The sequence below is a fragment of the Piliocolobus tephrosceles genome, chromosome 15 (assembly GCF_002776525.5).
Source record: "Piliocolobus tephrosceles isolate RC106 chromosome 15, ASM277652v3, whole genome shotgun sequence".
Taxonomy (NCBI): Eukaryota; Metazoa; Chordata; class Mammalia; order Primates; family Cercopithecidae; genus Piliocolobus; species Piliocolobus tephrosceles.
The window spans coordinates 90,918,699-90,935,874 of record NC_045448.1 but is presented as its reverse complement, the minus strand read 5'-3'; the positions used below and the strand labels follow the sequence as shown (position 1 = coordinate 90,935,874).

Genomic DNA, 17,176 nt, shown 5'->3' with positions numbered 1-17,176 from the left:
CTCAGTTCCCCTCTTGTGAAATGAGATGGATAATAACATCTTCTTAGGATTACTTGGGGCAGTAAATGAGTTAATCCTATAAGTGAGCAACTGAGCATCCTATCTGCCATATCAGCATAGCGCATTATCTGAGCTATAAATGATTGTTTATTATCATCACAAGGTCTCTAGGAATAATAAGATAAATATAAATAAAAACTTTATTGAATTTTACTACTTAGAAATCTGTGCTGCAAAATCCCATAAATTATTATTCCCTAATTATAAACAGAGTTCATCTGAAATTTTTTTGTAATATAATTCCAGGCAAATTTGATTATTTGTAGAAAATGTATACTTAATAATTTGGAGCTCTAGAATAGTAGAGGGGAAAGAGCATAGATTCAAAGAGACTTCACTTCCAAAATTACTCTGGCACATGACTTCAAGCCCCTCAGAGTTTTAGTTGCTCTCATCAATAAAGTGAGGACACAGCCTGCCTTCATGGGGTACAGATGGGGGAGATTAAATAAGAGAAGCTGATTTTCCTCACCTTTAGTTTCAATTCTGATGGATGAAGTCTCTCTCCTTTTCTGGAGCTTTAGTCTGTTGTTTAAATTATTTAAGAATTAGTCCATCTTTTGAGTGGTGACTACTAACATTGAAGCAGTCACCTCTGTTTTCCAGAATGCCCGTGGCCTTCTTTTATATCGAGTTGTTCCTGTAGGACACTCCCTAGGGTAGTCTTTTTTCTGTTTTGTCATCAGTCTTTTTCTTTAAAAAGCTTCCTAGCTGATATTAAGTATGGAAAAGACAAAATCTTACATGAGGGGTTTGAGAATGACCTGAATATTGGTGACCAAACTTTCCAGTGGGAAACTGTTATCAGTGACCCATCTATAATAACAGACTTTCCTGTGCTTTCCAGTAAACCCAGCCCGAATCTTTTCTGGTGCACCCAAACTGATACTTAAGGAAACAACACTGCCAAATTTCCACATTTGCTGTGTGCTAAACCCTGAGTAGACTTTTTAGGTGGCTACTATTTCTCAGTATACTGAAAATATATTTTGAGAATAGAGAACTTCTATTGTATTATGAGTTATTAATGCAAATAGCAATTTGATTGTAAATTACATTAAGTTTATAATTGAGTATGGTATTCAAGTGAATTACTACTTAAGATAAACTTGTTATTTTTCTTCTGTTGAGATTATGCTTGGGTATGCATGTTTTACTTTATTTTTAAACTAGACATAAGAGATGATCAGCAAAATGAGAAGATTGTAAGCTGCTTACATCTGAGGTAATATCAGTGTGTTGTAGTGGTTCAAAGCATGTGTGTGTTTGCAAACTGAAATATACATAGGTACAAAAAGATAAGTTGCATGGTATGGCAAAGTAGAGTGCAAATAGTTGTAATAACCTGAGTGCTAGTAGGAGTGTTTGAGTTATAAGTAGCTAGTTGTATTTGAAGATTTTCTTACAGATAGCAGTTATATTAGCTGTTTTTAAAACTACAGTTCAACTTTCTTACTGTCCTTAGTTCACACCATTTTCTGTGGTTTATTAGGGCTCCCTTGTTTTTAGTGTCCTCTCTCACACCCACCCACCCCCAATCCTAGATCTTTTGGATAGAATGCTTTGAAATGTTGAATCATAGGCTGGGCGTGGTGGCTTATGCCTGTAATCCCAGCACTTTGGGAGGCTGAGGAGGACCGATCACGAGGTCAGGAGTTTCAGACTGTCTCTACTAAAAATACAAAAACTTAGCGAGGCGTGGTGGCGGGTGCCTGTAATCCTAGCTACTCGGGAGGCTGAGGCAGGAGAATCTCTTGAACCTGGGAGGCGGAGGTTGCAGCGAGCCAAGATTGTGCCACTGCACACCAGCCCAGGCGACAGTGCAAGACTCCATCTCAAACAACAACAACAACAAGAGAAATGTTGAATCGAAAGCCTATTCAGAAAGCTCACGGGTTGCTTTTCATGCAGGAAAAGAATCCTGATACCTCTTTGCATTATCTAGGTTTTACTTTTCTACTTCGTAGAAAAAAAAAAAAGTGAAGGCATTGAAACAGCTGTGATAACATGATAGATTAACTAGATTTTACTGCTACCCCAAATTCTTGGGCCATTTCTTGAGAGTAGATGTTTAATATGTAGAGATACTGATGATATAACTTTGTTCCCAGCATTATAACATATACTCGATGCTCCTTACACAGTGTAATCCTCATAGTAACCCTTCTGAGGTTACTACGTTGGTCTCATTTTGTAAAGAGGAAATGGCAGCTCAAATAAATTTGCTTGAGGTTGCTGACTGGCTATATATATGATGAGGTTGGAACTGAGCCCAGGCTTGCCTGACTGTACTCCATTCTGCCTGCTCTGAAGCCCTTTTGCCACCTTGTATATACCTCCCTTTCTTTACAAACTCAGGCTGTTCATAGAGTACAGTGGTTCTCAGACTGTTTGGTTTCAGAACCTGTTTAATACTCTAAAAAATTATTGAGGGCTCCAAAGAGCTTTTTTTCAGGCTGGAGTCCAATGGTGTGATCATATCTCTTTGCAGCCTTGAATCCTGGGCTGAAGCAATCCTCCTGCCTCAGCCTCCTGAGTAGCTGGGACTACAGACATGCACCACCATGCCCAGCTAATTTTTTTTTTTTTTTTTTGGGTAGAGAGTCTCAATATTGCCCAGGCTGGTCTCGAACCCCTGGGCTCAAGTGATCTTCCCACCTTGGCTTCTCAAAGTGCTGGGATTACAGGCATAAGCCACCACGACCAGCCTAAAACAAATGTTTGAAAAACATTTATTTTATTAAAGAAATAACAGTAAACCCACTCCACTATAGCATAACATTTTTATGAATAATAACTATATTCTTTAATACAAAAAATTTAATGAGAAAAGTGGCATTTTACGTTTTTGCAAGTCTCTTAAATTTCTGGTTTAATAGAAGACAGTTGTATCCGCTTCTGCCTTAAAAATATTGCATTGTTGTTTTGATTTAACTACATAAAGAAGAAAATCCAGTCACATACAAATGTAGTTGGAAAAGGGAGGAATATTCTAGTAGCCTTTTCAAATAGTTGAGGCCATTCTTTTTTAATACTCTGCCAAAACAAGTGGAAGTTTTTAAAGATTAGTTGCAGTGTGGAATCAGAAAACGTATCAGTGAACATTTTATACTCTGAACACTAACATCCATTGGTCTGTCTTGCCTTTTACTCATGCATGATTTTATAACTTGGAAAATATTGACTGAGTTACACAGATCTTTTAAATATTGGCATATTTCCTTATGGAATATTTTTTAAAAATCAAATTTGTTGCTGTTAACCACTGATCTCATCAGAAAAGTCTGTAAGTACTGGGAAGCTGTCAAGAGAAAATTGGCAGATGCAAGTTTTTTTGTTTTGTTTTGTTTTTTTGTCTTTTAGAGATAGGGTCTTGCTCTGCTGCCCAGGCTGGAGTGCAGTGGTGTGATCATAGCTCACAGTAGCCTCCAACTTCTGGGCTCAAGCAATCCTTCCACCTCAACCTAAGTAGCTAAGACTATAGGCACTTGCCACCAAGCTCAGCTACTTTTTTTTATTTTTTGTAGAGATGGAGTTTTCTTATGTTGCCCAGGCTGATCTTGAACTGCTGAGCTCAAGCTGTCCTCCTGCCTCAGCCTCCCGAAGTGCTGGAATTACAGGCGTGAGCCACCACGCCTGGCCCAAGTTTTCCAGTATTCTAGAATTCACTTGAAAATGTAAATTTTATCACAAATACTGTCAAGATATGTTCTTTGAAGTAAAAAGTTCGCTTTGTTCATTTTTTAGAAAATGTCTACCAGATACCCAAGTCCTATAATCATGATTTTTCTCAGTTGACTTTTGAGTAAAATTGGAGCTCAATGAACAAAGCTGCTAGTTCAGCTCACAACTCAGTTCCAGAAGTGCTTTTCCTCAAGACATGCTTTAGCATGTGAAGAAAGGCTTGTTACATACTTCCTAATTAGTCATGCAGAATAATGAAAAGATGTGTACTCAGGGTCAAGATTTAATGAAATCAGTCATTTTTATTGCTTCATCAAGAACACTCTTAAGTGCAACTGTCTTTGTTTTTTTCCTTTTACTTCAGGAGTATGACAGTGAAGAATACCATCGTATTCTTAGTTTGGTTCCTGAATTGTGCCAAGGCACCTGCAGTTTTAGTCAGCATTGCTTTTATACCTTCAGGGCAAATAGCAACCCAGTGAAAAGGCAAATCACACCTTGCTTGAAAACTGTTTGCTATTTTGCACCCCTGAAAGAGTCCACAAACCATACTTTGAAAATTACTTATTTGGTATATGGTAGAAATATAAGAATATTTGTGAAATTATAAACATATTAGCAAGGAGAGAAGAATGTATTGTGAGTGTGAGTCATCTGTTATTCAGCAAAGTGTGTGCTGCTCAGCATCTAGAAGTTATGTTCAAAAGTTGAACATTTGTCCAGTTCAGATTTAGAAAAAAAAAAGCTGGACAAAACACCACAAAAGGATCACCAAGGCCAGGCACAGTGGCTCACATCTGTAATCCCAGCACTTTGGGAAGCCAAGGCAGGTGGATTGCTTGAGCTCAGGAGATCAAGACCAGCCTGGGCAACATGGCGAAACCTCATCTCTACAAAACATACAAAATACAAAAAAAATTACAAACATTAACTGAGTGTGGTTCCAGCTACTCGGGAGGCTGAGGTGGGAGGATTGCTTGGGCCTGGGAGGCGGAGGTTGCAGTGGGCCAGATCACACCAGTGCCCTCCAGCCTGGGTGACAGAGTGAGACCCTGTCTCAAAAAAAAAAAAATCAAAAACTGCCATTTGAAATGCTGTGAATTGGATGCATAGAGTAATACTACCTTCAGAATGCATCCGGTGCAGTGTTTTCTTAAGGTCCTTAACCTTCATAATAGTTAACTTTGTGAGAAGTAGTTAACTTCTTCTCTCAGAAACCCAGTGTGTTTGGTTGTAAAGGCTGGTGTAGGGAAGAGGGCCAGTTGTAGCAGGTAGAAAGAGCTGGCATGGATATATAGCAGGTGTCACCTCCCAGGTAACAATAAATAGGTTCATGGCTTCCTGTGGGGACTCCTGTATTAGAATGTCAGTTCCTCCAAGCTTTCATCAAGAGTGGTATGAAAGTTGGGTGCAGTGGCACGTGCCTCCTGAGTAGTCGTCCCAGCTACTCAGGAGGCTGAGCCCAGTTGAGCCCAGGAGTTTGAGACCAGCCTGGGCCACATAGCACAACCCTGTCTTATGAAGAGGAAACAGATTCAACTCAGAAGACCAGAGAAGATGTATTCTCTGCAACTAGCAAAGTTGCTTATTAATCTGAGAAGCTGAAGGATAAAGGATTTGATAGACTGTATAATAATTTTTAAGTTATTGATAACGGAATTGATTGTGGATCACATGTACTTTTGCTGGAATAATAAAGCCACACAGGAACTTTTTAGACTATGTGGTATTGTGGAGGAGGGCCTAGGATTCAGGAGCTTCAGTTTTAGTCATAATTCTTCCATTAACTTACTGTGTGAACTGGCTAAATTATTTAATCAGTAGAGCTTTAATTTCCTTCTCTGTAAAATTACAGGATTGGACTACATTTCTAAAGATAATCTAACTTCATGCGTCAGGTACAGTCACATGCATGAAACACTCCAGTAAATGATCTGGAGAAATTTTTGAACTTTCCCTTTTACTACATTTAAGGATTCTTCTGAAAATAAAGAACAAATTCACTAGGAATTACCATTAGGTACATACTTGCCTCCTGGCTTGCTCTGATGTTGTTCTTAACCTTTTCTGATCCAAAAGGCTTATAAAATAGTGTATTTTGTTGCTTTAGTGGGATTTTGATTATGTCAATGAAAAAAATAAGCTCCTGGAAGATAAGGGAAATTGACAGTTCCATTAAGAACAGGATGTTTTAAATTATATTTAGAATGAATTGTATGAATTGTGTACCTTGGGACACACATCTCATTTGCCATTATCTCCTGAAAAGAGTGTGGATACATAAGCTAAAACCGTTAGGGTGCATGTTTGTGTGTCTTAGAATAAAGGATGTACCTAAAGTTCACTGTATTAGCTTTAACAGATGTGCTTAGGTTCTAAGCATAATATTTTTGCCAGTTAATGGTAGCTAAGAATATTGTTTTTAATTTTCAGAAGGACCACCTGACATGAAATCTGATTTACTTTCCTCTAGTAATTTATATTCAGATTCAACCTTGGAGCAAAGCACTAAGGAAATTTGTCTGTGGTTCCCCACTGATTGTCTTAAAATTTTGTTTTGTAACACATGAGCATCGTTTTTTCTTTAGGATCTCTGGGCTACATTTGGATCACTTCACCAAATCTAAGTAGATTGAACTATCTACTTCTTTATGTCTTGGAACTCATTTTTAAATATGAAGACCTTCCTTATTGTTATTCAGAAAGCATATTGTTACTGTGTATATATAACTAATTTGTACTTAGATGAATACTTTATCTTTTCTTTATTTAGAGATACCATATTTGTTTTCTGTTTTGATTTTCTGTTAAAGATGCCCTTTTTTTCCTCTTAAGAAGAACAAACAGCTCTAACGTCTAAACTTAGATAAGGTTTGGGGTTTTGCTTTATTTTAGGCATGTTTCTCCCCAAGGGACACCGCCTTTCTGTTTCATACAGGTGCAGAAACAGACAGCTCTGATGCTGGTGCTCTCCAGCCTCCTCCCCCTCCCCATATCAGACTGCGTGCATTCCACTAATATAAGGGCTTTGAAAAGTGGGACTGCCTTTGAAAAGGGTACAGCTTTACTGGTTACTGATTTGTTCAGAAAGAGTCTACTAGTAGACCCTTTTAGGTGTTTATTAAAAGAGGATCTATAATCTTTTTTAAAGCTTCTCTTACTTATACTGAAAGCTGTCCAAGTTGTTTTGCAGTTTTTCATTTGTACGCAAACTAGCACATTTTGAGTCTGTGTCATCTAAGATGGCAGTTTATTTTGAAGCGTAGCTGTCAGTCATGTAGCAAGCCAATATTTAAATAATTGCCTGGGTTAATTGCTTTTCTTTTAATTATAGAAATGAAACTGCTTTAATTTAATTTTGTTGTATTAATCTCTTAGCATGGCTGAAAGTAGTGCTGTGAAGTAAGCTAATTTATCCCAGCATTGCATGTCACCAAAGGAGAAACTTATTTGGCCTTGTTTTTTTTTTCTCATTTTTTTTAGGAAATTGGCTCTTCATGTACATTGTTTATGTCATGAATATATATTAATCTAGGTGAAGGCAGAGGTAGTTATTAAAATCAGTGTTCTTTTGTCATGACTGTGAGAAGTATGCTTAGTCTGGTAGTTTTCCTTGAGGCAGCTTGTTTTGTAGGTTGACTAAATTAGTGAAAAAAAGAATTAAACAGTTATCTACTTGGTATTTCTCTGCTCTTGAGTACTAATTTACAATTTTTGAAGATAATAAATACCAAATCATTGCAGAGTTTTTTCTCAACATTTAAACATATAGCATGTCACTTGGGATGCGTTCTGACTAATACACGGATCTGCTGAACGATCTCATTACCCCTCCCTTTAGGGCGTCATCATCTAATGGTGATGCCCCTTCCCTTGTCTTTCAGGTACCATTCCTGGAGACCCTTTACTTTTATCAAACAGTCTTCCTTTTACTTTCCCCAATGTTTCCAGAGAGGTGTAAAAATATATATTTCTATAATACAATAATATTGAAGCATCTTTTTTTAAGTCACAAATAGTCAATTCTGACATCTAGTAATATAGTCAGTTGCTCATTTTGGTTAATTAAGATTTACTGTTTATGTTCCATTCAAGTGTATCATTTTTGAAGAATTAAAATATACAAACATATATGTGTTAATTTTTCTTTAGCATTGATTGTCCTTATTGATTAATAAAGTTCTTTCAATCCATTAGAGTTTTTATGTTACAGTCAAAGAATTTTAGGCCTGGTAGAGCTTTCTGATAAATCAAAAACTGCAGCAGTTTGAGATATTTAATTCCACATTGAATTAATCTTTATTTGGTTTTGAGGCCTTGTTTTTAAACAGATGTGAATCCATGTTTGAGAAAGAAATAACTGACTTTGCATAATTAAGCTTTCTGTCTGCTTTCCCCTTTAATTTACTTCTGGAGCAGGTATTCTCTAGAATTCAAAAAGCTTTTGTTATTTTTGAAATTTTGTATTAATGAGTAATAGTCTCTCCTGAAGTTTCCAATAGAGAATAAAATAAAGCTCACAATGAATTATAGGTGGTCACATGAGCTAGATTGAGTTTATATTTTTGCTTTTAACTAAGTATACATGTATATATACACATAAACACACACAAGTTATCTTAGAAGTTCAAAGTAAGCAGCCCTGGATCATAAACTGTTTGAGTAGCACTTTATAGTTTGGAAAGTGATATCTATTCTTACTTAGTCATTTACATAGCCCTGTGAAGTAAATATTCTTATTAACCCTAATTTTTTGGATGATAAAATTGGAGATCAAAATGGTTCAGAGATTTGTCTGATGTAGTAAAGCTGAGACTCAACCCTAGATCTTTGTACTTACGTCTTCCCTCTTTCCAACATTTAATGTTTTTTAAAATACCTTAATGCTTACCAATTTATTTGTATTTTCTCTACTAATAATTCTTCATGTGCTTTATGGAGATTAATTACTCAGAGACATCCTGCGTAGAGCACAGTTAGCACATAACTCAGCACATTTTGAGCACCTAAACTGCTTCTAGGACAACCCTAGTGGGATAGTTACAGGCACCAAAACTTAACACATCCAAAACTGAATTCAACATTGTTGGATTGCGGGAGGGAGGCATGCAGAATTGTGCACTGCCCAGGACAGATATGATTCCTGCCTTCCTAGAACTTATAAGGTAGTGTGTGGAGCCAGCTAGGGAGGCAAATATGAAATAATTATAGTGTAAATAATGCAAGTGAGTGTGGTAACTGGCGCAAGGCAGGATAGAGCACAAAGAAAGACTCCAACAAGCTTAAGTGCTTACTTAGCTTGATGGTCAGAGAAGGCCTTTCTTGTATGATCAGGAGTTACTGAGGCAAGAGATGGGTAGAGAGGAAGGGGAAGATTGCTCTAGGAGAGGAAATAGCCTATCTCAAGGCCTTGAGGCGAGAGTTACCATGGCATTTTCGGGGAACTAAGAGAAGTGGAGGATGGCAACAGGAATGAGGGTTGGGAGAGAGTAGCCGAAATGAGCCCATTGAGGTAGGCCAGGCCAGGACCAGGTTATACAGGGTCTAGTAAGCTATGTTTGGCATTTCAGATTTTATCCTGAGCCGTGAGAAACCGTTGAAGGTTTAAGTGGAAGTGATCACTCTGACTGTAGAAAATGGACTGGAACAACAGCAGAAATTGGGAGACTATTTCTAGTCTCCCACGCTAGTTAAGAGACTGCATGGTAGTCATCCAGATGGGAATGATAGACTGGATGGTGACAGTGGAAATGAGTGAAGTAAAGTGATGGATTCAAAGGGTGTTTAACAAGGAAGATCTTTATGAAGATACAAGAGCAAAGGAGGCTTTAGTAGTAAATTAAGAACAGGTATAGAAAGGAAGAACATGTGTTTTCTACATATGAGTTTGGAGAGACCATGAGAGATGCTAAAGAAGGCATTTGACTTTATGGGTCTTGTGCTGACAGAGGAAAAGTCTGGGCTGAAATTAAAATTAGAATCGCTTGTGTCATGGGAACTGAGAAGATCAATCACCTTGAAAGAAAGTAGGGTGAGAAGACCTATGACCAAGTTTTAAAGTCCAACATTTTAAATTGAGAGCGACTCATTAAGTCAGAGAAAATTGAGAGAAAAAGTGTTTCAATGATAGATTTGTTTTAGTAGGATTTTAGGGATTATCCTGCTTTCCTTCAGATTTTCCCATCTGCTACTTGATGTGAAGATTTTATGAATATTTATAAATACTTCCATAATTAGAGATAACTGGCTTATAATGCAAATACCTCTTCAAACAACTCGTTGATTCGTTAATCTTATTGAAAGTTTTCAGCAAGACAGAACATTGGAAAACTCTTTCCACTCTCAATTGGGGGAACTTGGAAAGCAGTGGAAAAAAGCAGGAAGCCTGTGGATGCCCAAAGTGTTAAAAGCATTAGTCAATGGTTGGAAACCAAAAATGAATCCCTTTTAAGTTAGTTGTGGAGAGTGACTTTGAGAATCAAGTGAAATAAGGGAACGTGAGACATTCTGTAAAACAGTGAAGTGTTCGTTTTTATCCGACGTCACATAGTGAATGAGTAGTAGAGTCAGGGACCCAGGGGATGGAGTTGAATGAGGTGCAGTCAGCTGCTCTGGTTGGTGTGGATACATCTTGATTTTGTATTTTGGATGTGTGCTGTTGCCCTACCACCTTGGTTTGCAAAACAACTAGTATGGCTAGGAAAGTAATTGTTCTAGGTGAAGGAGACTTCCAGATAATAAAAAAGTAAACAATTGAGCATTTTTAATGGCATAGGTTTCTTTTTCTTTTCTTTCTTTCTTTTTTTTTTTAACTTTAAGTTCCAGGATATAGCAGAACGTGCAGGTTTGTTACATAGGTATACATGTGCCATGGTGGTTTGCTACACCTATCAACCCATCATCTAGGTTTTACACCCCACATGCATTAGGTGTTTGTCTTAATGCTTTTCCTCCCCTTAACCCCCAGCCCAGACAGGCCTCAGTATGCGTTGTTTCCCATGTGATCTCATTGTGTCCATGTGTTCTCATTGTTCAACTCCCACTTACAAGTGAGGACATTAATGGTGTATTCATGTATTTCACATCTTCCCAATCTGAATGAGTTGTATCTTTTTATTTATTCCTTGGGATCATCATTGTAAGCATGTTACTGTATTATCCTAGAAATATTCCCTGGGGTTCTTAGGTGGGATAGGGATGTGTGCCCCTTTAATAAATATTCTAGGACAATTGGTGTTTTACATGCTCTTTCTTCCTTATCTCTACACTCGGTGCATCTGCATCTTACCACACTCTTTTTCTTACCCTCTATTCTCCTTTTTAAATCTTGTTACTTCTTACCTTATACACAGAACTTGGCTTTTGTTAACTATCAGGGCACTAACTATCAGTGTGTTCCTTTTCCCTCTTTCCTGGTTAGCGAGCACACCGGTCTCACTGAGTCTCCTGAACCCTTTTCAATTTTCAGTCTTATAGTGGGTGAGTTACTTCTGGATATAATTTTTGGGATTTGAGAGTGTTTAATGCCTGAGTCACTAATCAACAGAATGCTAGCGTGTGCAAATCTGGCTTCCAAAACCGAATGAGGGAAAGTTCTTTACAGAAAAATCCTAACTAGGCCGGGCGTGGTGGCTCACGCCTGTAATCTCAGCACTTTGGGAGGCTGAGGCAGGTGGATCACGAGGTCAGGAGATTGAGACCACCCTGGCTAACACAATGAAACCCTGTTTCTACTAAAAATACAAAAAATTAGCCAGGCATAGTGGCGGGTGCCTGTAGTCCCAGCTACTCGGGAGGCTGAGGCAGGAGAATCGCTTGAACCCAGGAGGCGGAGGTTGCAGTGAGCCGAGATGGCGCCACTGCACTCCAGCCTGAGTGACAGAGCAAGACTCCATCTCAAAAAAAAAAAAAAAAAAAGCAAGAAAAAAGAAAAATCCTAACTAATAAATGCAGAAAGAATGATAAAATTAGAAATTGCTATTCTAGTTCTTTTGTTGAAATAGGCCATCAAGCAATACTAAAATGGTAAAAAGTTGATGGGACACTTTAAATGGAGGGATCAGACTGACTCCCCCAAACTCAAGTGATTGATAGTAACGTCATTAAAAGTGGGGCATGCAAACACTATATGCCTCCTAATATGGTATAGCACAGGGGCCAGCGAACTTTTCCTATAAAGGGCCAGATGGTACTCATCTTAGGCTTTGAGAACCATGTGGCCTTTAGTTGCAGCTAGAAAGCAGTCATAGACAGATACATAAATGAATGAATGTGTGGCTGTGTTCCAATAAAACTTTACTTACAAAACAGGCATTAGGCTGGATTTGGCCCATGGGCTCTAGTTTGTAGACCCCTAATATAATAGGAAGTGCACAGCACCAGATATGAAGTCTTCTTGTCAAAACAATTGAACCTGCATCAGATCAAAGCTCCAAGTCTAATCATACTTTTCAGGAAATAAAGGAACAAGTTAAATGACATGTACAATCCTGACTGTGGGACATTCAAGGAAATCAGTGCATAACAAAGGGGGTGAAAGAAGCTCCTTCGTGGAGGGAAAAGAATCAGATGTAATATGTAGACTTGGAATTCCTCATCGTAAAGTAGATCTTTGAGATAATAGGGGAAATTTAAAAAATTGATGATTTTACTCCAATAAACAAGTATAGAATAGGTGAGTGGAGATAGATGGAATAGTTGGCAAAATGTTGATAGTTGTTGAAACTGGATGGTAGATACATGGGGATTTATTAATCTCTCTACATTCTATATGCTTGAAATTTTTTACAACAAGTTAAAATAAAGTTGAATGTACCCCAAAAAGTGTGTGAGTCAGTCGGGGGGAGGGGTTGGCTGCATAGAAAAACAGAGAAGAATCAAATGGCAAACATTTTTTCTTATAGTTAGAGGAATTTTTGTTTTTTATTACTGGTAGTACTCATTTTAGTAGTAGTACTTCCTTTATTTTCTCACATGAAATTCCTTTCTCCACTTTAAAACTAATGTTCTTATTTTCACATTTTAATTTCAGGTGGAAGTCCCTGATTGCAAGTGCCACTGGTATTCATTGTACCACTTAGATTTTGTTAAGAGACAGAAACGGAATTACTTTACTAAACTGCTTTGTGATTACACAGATAGACTCTGGGAGTTTGCTAGCACCTTTTATTTTAAATTATGAACAAGGAAAAAAAACAAATAAAGAAAATAAATACAAAAATTTAGACTTTTTAAAATGACTTAAGGGAGAAGCAAGTCACACAATGAGTTTGAGATGCAAAGCAGCGAATCAGAACAAATAGCTGCTTACATGAACAAATCAGTGGGATGTGAAAATGCATCACCGTAACCTACATTTTTTTCTACCAAGAGATTTGCAGCTGACTATCGGGTGACTCATTCCTATGCTTAGGGGGTGAGGTAATGCTATTGTGAAGGGTGATGTCATCTCTGTACCTGAACTGCATGCATATATTGCTTCTGTGGCTCTCAAGGAAAAGCTCCATCTGCTTTCACATATGCAGCCTGAAAGACTTGACAAGATTGGCAGAAAGGTCAACAGCCATGTATATGACTCATAAGCAACCAATTAGTGAAGAGCAGCTATTTAAAAGTGAACTTTTAAAATCATAATCCAGAAATATGACATGATGATTCATTATTGAATCATAATGCCTTGTTTTGTGTTTTGTACTTATTGAGTTAATGCTGTTGAGCATTTAACTTTTAAAATAAGGCAGTTTTCTCAGTATGGTCAATCATATCAAGCCTTGGTTCTTTAAACCATATTTTTAATTGAAGATAAGGTTGGTTGGTCAGTCTGTTGGTTGGTTGGTTGGTTGGTTTTACTTTTTGGAGAGGGCAAAAATGGATTTTATTCCATATTGGTTTGGCAATTGATTTTTGCACGTAGGAGACACTGTATTCCCTAAGGACCCGCTACTGCTTTAGAGGAAAAGAGGTTTTTAATGGAAGAGGAAATAAATCAAAAGAAATGCTATCTGTTTACTGCAGACACACTTACTCCTCTTCCTGTTTTAGTCATGCACACCTGCTTTCTTTCTCTGTTTGTACTTTAACCTAATACTACTGTTGAGATGACCAATTAAAATATCTATTTTTAACTTTATTATCATTTGAATCTAGTGTTCTGGTAAATAAAATATAGAATATTTAACATAATATGGAGGTAGATAACAGTAAATACTTGATTTTCTATCTGATAAGTAACTCAAAATAGAAGATCATATAGGCTAAATACTACATATTGTTGTTATAGGGTATGTGCATACTGTGACCTAGATTTGTTATAATGGCAACTTTAAGTTGGACATTCTACAAAAGACAAAAATAAAGGTTTTAATTTTTGAGAATAAAATTTGTTATCTATTATCAGGAAATAGAAGGAAACAAAGAATAAAATAGTTATGCTAAGACTCCAAGGTAATATTAGGTGAGATTTATACCAATGTCACTTGAGAACTTACTAAAAATCAAATGTTTTTTCAGTAAGAGTGACAGGAGTCTTTAAGTGTCTAGAATTATGGTAAACCTTCATTTAATGGTATAGTCTTGAGTTTGATTATAGAGCTCCTGCAAGACTCTTGAGTACCTTTCTTTTGTTTTTAAACTCTTGTTTGGAAATAATTTCAAACTACAGAGAGTTGCACAATAAATGTGATACCAAAAAAGAAAAAAAACAAAAACCCTTATATGCTCAGATTTTACCTACCCTGACCAGGTTGCCTGCTTTATATGCTTGCCCATGTCCTCTTACCCACTCTTACTCTTCTCCCCCATTCCCTCATACACACTTGTTTTTCTTGAAATATTTGAGGATAAGTTAAATATGCATCATGGCCCTTTACTCTTAAATATATCAGTGTATATTTCCTAATAGAGATATTCTCTTATGTAATTACAAAAGTTATTTATATTAATACAATGCCTTACCATCCATATTCTAGTTTTGTCAATTGACCTAATAATAACCTTCATAGCATCCTCTGCCCCTAGTACAGCATCTAGTTTAGGGTCAGATATTGCATTCATTTGTCACGTTAGCCTCTTTTAATCTAGTTTTTTTTTTTTTTTTTTCCCCACAACCTTTCTTTGTCAGACATTGACATTTTTGAAGAATATGGTTTCTCTGTTATTTTATTTTTAAAATGGACTTCTCCTTACTTTGTGCTTGCCTGATGTTCAGGCTGTGCATTCTTGGCTGGAATACTACATAGGTGATGAAGTCTCTCTCAGGTCATCTAACTCTCATTGATGATTTTTACTTTGGTTATCCAATCAAGGTATTATCTCCACTATATAATATATAACTTATATTTTTTAATTTCTTGTAATGATAAGTACTCTGTAAGGAGACATTCTAGACCATGTAGATATTCTGTTCTTCATCAAAGTTTCCACCTCAATTTAGCACCATTTCTGACTCTGGTATGACCCAGTCTTTACTGTGATGGTGGCAAAATGCTAATTTTTCCAACTACAGCCCTTCCTTTTCCCTCATATATTATTTATTTTATCTGTTTGCTATTGGTATGAGCATGTGAATTTCTATTTTTAAAACTTCAGTACTTAACTATTTTGGTGCTTAATTGTCCCAGATTTGACCAGTGGCATGCCCTCACCCTTTCCAAGCACATCCTTGTTTTTTGAAAGAATAAGATGGTAAAGGCTCATCTTGCATCTACACTGCCCCAGCCCTGGAATCTGCCATTTCTCTGAGGAGCCCTAGTTCTTTTTGGTGGATAATGTAATTAGATAACACAATTTGGGCACTGGGTATGAGTGCACTACTTTTACAGTCACTGTGTAAACATAAATGTAAACATTAGCTGACCTGGTAAGTATTTCTTGGAGGTTCAGTGAACAATTTTTGAGAATATCACAATGTCTCAGATTATAGTTAACAACAAAAAGGAAAGTTAAGGAATGATAGGATTTTTGTCAGCAAACTTACATTGCTAAAATTTTCTTAGATTTCAAAGCAGAAACATACGTGATGCTAGGTTGAAGGCCAGATAGGATTTCTCTCAACAAAGTTGGTACAGAAAGATGTTCCAGAAAGAAGAAATGACATTGACAATGACATAAGTGAATAATATCAGTAATATTAAATGTTGTGTTTAAATAACCATGCCTGATTTCTACCCATTTGGGGAGAAGTAAAAGACAGGGATGAAAGGTTTATTTAAGGTCAGATTTAGAGGACTTTGAATGTCCTCCAGAGGATTTTGGATCTTTAGGATTTGGGGTCTTTATTAAGAAGATAATAGCTGTTGAAGATTTTTGAATAGTGTCATAACAAGCTTAACTCTGACTCAGAGAGATTAATCTGGAAGATACATAGAAGATTAAGGAAATTTGCAGTTAAGAACTGTAAAGAGGCTATTATAGTAGTTCAGGCAGGAGATAACAAGGGTTTGAACTGGAAAATGAAAGAAAGAAGTGAATTAGAATAGTGGCTTTTAATCTGTCTTCCAAAACCCCAGGTTTGGGGCAAAGTGGATGTGTGAGTTGAACACCAAATGAGAACTCTCAGTTACTGTATGCGAGTTTTCAAGTAAGTATCCCTTTAAAGAAAGCAGTCTGCTGCTTAAAGAACAAAAAACTATGTAGAAAAATTTTGTAACTCTTACTTCTCTCATATTCCTGTTTCCTAAAGTTTTGAGCCTGGATAATCAGGAAAATTGTTGTGTCATTAGTTGATGTAGATCAAATTATGAATTTTTTAAATGCCAAAGGTCAATGTCACAAAGACATGTACTAAAACTCTTACTGAAGAGATAAGATATTCTTGGCCAGAAACCTTGGAATTATCCTGGACTCCTTTCTTTTGCTCATGCCATAAAGAGAATCCACCATGAAATCCTGTTGGCTTTACCTTTCAGTTATATCCCAAACCTGACTACCTTAAACAGCTCAACTGCTTATCAACTAATCTCTTACCTTCCGCCTGCTCTCTCTGCCTCCACCCTTGCCTCTCAGCCTGTTCACTTTCCTTGTGGTTTTTCAAACGCGATGGGTACACTTCCATCTAAGAACCTTTGCAAAACCTGGCCTGACCTGGTTAATTCTCTCATGTTTAAGACTTTGCGCAAATGTTACTTTCTCAGTGGGGTCTACCCTAAGCTCTTTATTGATAATCCCCTCTCCACCCCATGCTTATTTACCATTCTCCCTTTATCTTATTCCGTTTTTTTTTAACGGCATTTATCACCTAACATACCCCATATAATTTACTTATTTATTAAGTTGTTTGTCTCATGACACCAGAGTTTAAGCTTCACAAAGGCAGTGATTTGTTTGTTTTGCTCACTGATCTATCCCAGCCATCAGAATGCGCCAGGCCATAGGTAGGCCCTTAATAAGCATTGTTAAAAGAAGGAAGGGCAACTGAGAACACAAAACCAGTAAG

General features: G+C 37.1%; 1 protein-coding gene across 2 annotated transcripts in view; it reads left to right on the top strand.

Annotated features, from left to right (window-relative positions):
- EIF2AK3 (eukaryotic translation initiation factor 2 alpha kinase 3) overlaps positions 1 to 17,176 on the top strand; it is a 75,225-nt gene that overhangs the window by 15,554 nt on the left and 42,495 nt on the right. The gene's annotated exons all lie outside the window — the stretch shown is intronic.